Source organism: Pomacea canaliculata, linkage group LG1, assembly GCF_003073045.1.
Source record: "Pomacea canaliculata isolate SZHN2017 linkage group LG1, ASM307304v1, whole genome shotgun sequence".
Taxonomy (NCBI): domain Eukaryota; kingdom Metazoa; phylum Mollusca; class Gastropoda; order Architaenioglossa; family Ampullariidae; genus Pomacea; species Pomacea canaliculata.
The window spans coordinates 25,990,434-25,995,883 of record NC_037590.1 but is presented as its reverse complement, the minus strand read 5'-3'; positions in this window follow the sequence as shown (position 1 = coordinate 25,995,883).

Here is a 5,450-nt window from a genome sequence, read left to right as displayed (position 1 = left end):
TTGCATCCGGTTGGATTGGAAATCGGCAACGGACCTATGTAAAGAATAGATTCTATTCAATAGAAGGAAGTAGACCACAGACTTCTGTGATTTCTTCTATGTAACTCTGTGAATCAAACATTGTACTTCTTGTGGTCACTATAAAAAGTGGGACTGCGCGAAATGAATGTAATTTTTATATACTACATTTAAATTTGAAGAGGATGAGCGGGGGTCCAGAATATTGCTTGAAACACTCGCTTCTCACCGATGTCCCATGTTCATATCTCGATCCTCCAGAGATCCCTGGGCGCAGGATGGTAATCGAGAGTTTTTTGGGGTTTTTTTTTTCACGCAATCCGATTTCCTTCGTATGATAATCACCTCTGGAAAGAAGTTTCCTGAAAAAAAAAAAAACACCGATCAAGGATAATAATAAAGTTAATTCATATAGCGCTTTATCCCACATCAACTCATCAAGGGCTAGCTCATAGCACTTAATATACAAAATATTTTGTCGATTTGACAAAAGGACACATTTGACCACAGACTTTAAAAAATTTGCCGGACTGATCCATTTTTTTTTCACAAGGCTAACTATATACACACTGCGGCCAGTTAGTCGATCATGGCTCCTTAAAGCCCTAGCGTTAAACAGCTAAACAACCGTGTGCGGACTTTTTGCCGACGGAGCCGGACGTTTTGCCGACCGGACGTTTCGCCGCCGGACGTTTCGGAGTCGGACGTTTTGCCGACCGGCGTTTCACCGCCGGACGTTTCGCCGCATTATGTCAGAGAGAGAGAGAGAGCTTACTTACTTCTCAAAGAATGAAAGTAACTACTAGATTACACAATAATTCTTTATTTCAAACAAATTTTACACACAGACTTCACAGACAGTTCACTTTGATTGTCACAGATTATGCGCAACAGCTTTGAGAAAAAACATTGATACAATGGCGAGAGAAATGTGTGAGCAAACGGTTCACATGAAGAGGGATAGTGAGAGAGAGAGTTCACTGATACATTGATACAATGGCGAGAGAAATGTGTGAGCTATGGGGCGTCACACACTTGACTTCGGCTAAAGGTCCCGCGTGAAATGCCGAAATGAAGTGCCCCGCGCCGAAACATCCGGCGGCGAAACGCCGGTCGGCAAAACGTCCGACTCCGAAACGTCCGGCGGCGCAACGTCCGGTCGGCAAAACGTCCGGCTCCGAAACGTCCGGCGGCGAAACGTCCTTCGGCGAAAAAACCGTGTACCTAAACAACGGGTTTAAGAACAGTGATGTGCCAGTGAAAGACGTGAACGGTAATGTCATCGAGGGAGAGGCAGGAAAACTACAGCGCTGGAGGGAACATTTTGAGTCGGTTCTGAACAGACCAGATCCCCCTCAGCTTGCAGACATCCAGCCAGCAGCTATAGACCTTGACATCTGCACAGACCCACCAAGCCTGGAAGAAGTGACAGCAGCAGTCAAGACAATGAAGAGCGGCAAAGCACCAGGGGCAGATGGAATAACAGCAGAGATGTTGAAAGCAGATATAAATGTGACAGCTCCCAAGCTGACTGAAATCTTCAGGCAAATTTGGGAATCAGGGCAGGTCCCTGTTGCGTGGAAGACAGGGCTCATCTTCAAGTTACCCAAGAAAGGAGATCTTGGAGACTGCAATAATTGGAGGGGCATAACACTTCTTTCCCTCACCAGCAAGGTCTTCAGCAAGATTGTTTTGTCAAGACTGACAGCAACTCTTGAGAAAGACCTCCGACCACAGCAAGCAGGATTTCGCCCTGGGCGATCCTGCTCTGAACACATCTTCATTCTGCGACAGATTCTGGAGTGGAGCAACGAATGGAACACACCGCTGTACATCAATTTCATCGACCTGGAGAAGGCTTTTGACAGCATCCACCGCGAATCCTTATGGAAGATCCTGAGGCATTATGGAGTCCCTGCAAAACTTGTTCAGGTCATTGCAATGCTGTACATCGATTTCAAATCCCAGGTTGTCTGTGACACGGAGCTCACAGACCCCTTCAACGTCAGTACCGGGGTGAAGCAGGGCTGCATTCTGTCGCCGTTACTCTTCATCCTGGCCATGGACTGGATCATGAAGACTTCCACCGACAGTGAGAGGAGAGGGATCAGGTGGACCATGACTATGACAGCAACAACAGCGCTGGAAGACTTAGACTTTGCTGATGACATTGCCCTGCTGTCACACCGCCACCAAGACATGCAGGAAAAAACAAATGCCTTCTCAGAAACAGCTAGAAACCTTGGCTTGAAGGTCAGCACAAAGAAAACGAAAAGTATGAGAGTGAACGCCAGAGTCCAAGACAGCATCAAACTAAATGGAGAAGAGATTGAGGAAGTTGACAGTTTCACCTATCTTGGGTCCAAATGTCAAACACCGGGGATGCGGAGGTGGAGATTCGAGCCCGACTGGCGAAAGCCAGCCAGGCCTTCGCCTCACTCAGGAGCACATGGAAGGCAAAAAACATCAGCCAGAAGATCAAGCTGAGAATCTTCAAGTCAAATGTGATCAGCACCCTCCTTTACAGATCAGAATCTTGGAAGATGACCAAAACCATCAGTAACAAGCTTGACGTCTTCCAAAACAGATGCCTCAGGCGCATACTTAACCTCTTTTGGCCAAACACCATCACCAACGAAGAACTCCACCGAAGAACTGAAACCGAGTCCATCACCACGCAGGTTCAACGAAGGCGTTGGTGATGGATTGGACATGTGCTCCGCCAGCAGACAGCAGACCTTTCCAGAGTCGCCCTACGAAGGACTCCAGACGGCCGAAGAAAACGAGGCCGCCCAAAGGAAACTTGGAGAAGAACAGTGGAAAGGGAGATGAAGGGAAAGGGCTGGACATGGGGTCACCTAGAGCGGGTTTCAGCCGATCGACATCGGTGGCGGACTCTGGTTGAGGCCTTATGTGCAACCTGATGCACGAAGAGGAATAGATAGATAGTTAAACAGCTATCCTCGTTTCAGCGAAGATTAAGACGGATCAAAGTTCCTAAAGAGAATTTTCCACTGCATTTTCGTTGGATGTGCATGCTCTCTAGTATAATTAATATATGCATTTCACGTGGGGGTGTTTTTTTTTTTCCTTCCATCTACTACACATCCGCACTTAGTTGACCCTGGAATCCATAAAAGATCCTGTGTTTCGGTGCATCATTCAGCTCCGTATCAGATAGCTTCACAGTCACATCGCGTGTTCTCTTGTTCCACAACGGCTTTCCAAGGACGTGTATAGGTGGATTGTTGTCCACGTGGCTGTCACCCGGCCAGCGACCACCCGACCCCCACATTGCCAGCCTCCACCCTCCCTGTGTGCGTGCTATGTTCCATCCCCACTAACTGCGATGTCGCACACTACCATACAGTATAATAATCGAGTTTATTGGCAAATAGCATTTGACAAGGCAGGAACATCAGTGTCAATGAGAGTGACTAGCGTCTCAAATTGACTGACAATAATGAAGTTTGTGAGAAAAGCTCATAAAGTTTTTAGTCAGCAGGTAAAATGACAATATTAGTACTGTATAACTTTGTTCTATGAACTATTACGATTCAGCTAAAATATGTTAAACATTTCTATTTTTCTGTCATTTTTACAAAACCTTCTAATCTCCTTAAATATTAAAAGTATTAACACTTACTAGCTAACTAGTCTTTAAAACAGTTGCTTTGTCTTCTAAAACTGAGCAGGTATTTTAACGGCTAGTGACTGATGGGGGTTGAAGTCGACCGAGTTTATGCTTCGTAAAAAGTTGGATGAATTCAAAATTTCTGCTTTAAAGAGCCTGAAGGCGACAGTTCAGTTCAGATATTTGTTTACGTGTAACAGCATGCGTGTGTGTAGTTATTGTGTGTGTGTGTGCGCGCGCGCGCGTGCGGTTTTGCTAAAGGAATAATATAGGAAGGGACTTTCGATAGGTGCTGCGTGTTTGTTATGTAAGTTGATAAAAATGATAACTGATGTGCTCTGCTGTTCGTCGCAGCAAACACTTTTTTAATGAGGTTATTAACGACACTCGATGAAGACTTGTTTAGGCATTTACTTCTTCGGTTCTTCCTCTTTACATGTAGAAGTATAAATCACTTACATAGAGAACATTTCCTTGCACGTCAGTGAGCTTAGTACAAAAGCGCAGCACTTAGAACAAAAAGGCTGTGTGATACCTCTAGCCGTTGTTCTAATCTGTCGAGGTTTTGACATCGCTGCTGACGTAACAGTCCTTACTAAGGGGGGGGGGTCTGTGGAGCGGGGTGCTACAAGTCTGATCCTTTAACATCATTTTTCCTCATTTACTAACCACTCGCATGTAAACAACTTTATGTTCAAGTAGTGATGCAGATCCGAGTGCACTTGTCCTACTGTTTGCAGTCTATATTTCGTTACTGAATGAAGTGTAGATATTGAGATTCGAATTGTAAACATACATTATATACTGGGAAAATAATTTACGATTACAAGTACAAGGGGCCCGGAGAGGTCGTCTGTCCCGGGGCCCGGGCTGGCTCTCGGCGGCCCTGTGTGGCGCAAGCGATTTGCCAGGTATTTTGTTTCATTTGAAAAACGAAGATGGACGTACCCATCAATTTCGAGCCTTACTTGAAATTCTTTACAGTTTGTGAAGCAACAGAAAGTGGGTATACTTTCAAATGCAAGAATGGGTGCGGCAGCACGAAAAAGTACTCAACGAACAAGACGTCGGCGTTTAATTTGAGAACGCACTTGCAGGTAAGTTCGTTGAGATTTTCATCGATCTTCATTCTTCATGTTCTTGCTTGTCTGCTTTTGGAATAGAGAAGTGTACTCTGTGTACATGTTGTAAAGATTGTGGAAAGGTAAGGGGTTGCATCAACGTGATTACCGCAGGGGTGACGACTGATCAAACTGCTGTCTTTACCGTTTCTGTACTATCTATTTAGTCTTTGTCATAAAGTGTGTGTGTGTATGTTTTGGTTTGTTTGTATGAAAAGAGCATGGAGGACGTTTGAACAGTATGGTGGCTTGAAGGATTTTATATTTAATGGTAGTAATTTAATATGACAATTAGCTTGGTAGAAACTTGCTGTGATTGTGAATGGACTTTTTTGTTTCATTTTCATGTGTTTATTTTAGAGGAAACATCCACTGCCTGCCAGGCAGTTGACTCAAGAAAAGGGAAGACGACGACCAACCCTCTGTCTCGAAACTCTTCAAAGTGGAACACAAGAGTACCCTTAGCAAAGCAGACGTCAATTCCGCCGTCCTTGATTACCTGTTGGAATGCAACCTGTCCTTCTTCATGCTGGAGAACGAGAAGTTTTCAAAGTTCGTGTCCAGACTCACTGGCCAGGAAACCCAGTTAATGAGCAGGAAAACGGCGAACCAAATGTTGGAGGTAAGTTTTACTATTTTTTTTTCTTTTGCTTTTTTGTTTGTTTTACGTTTGTTCT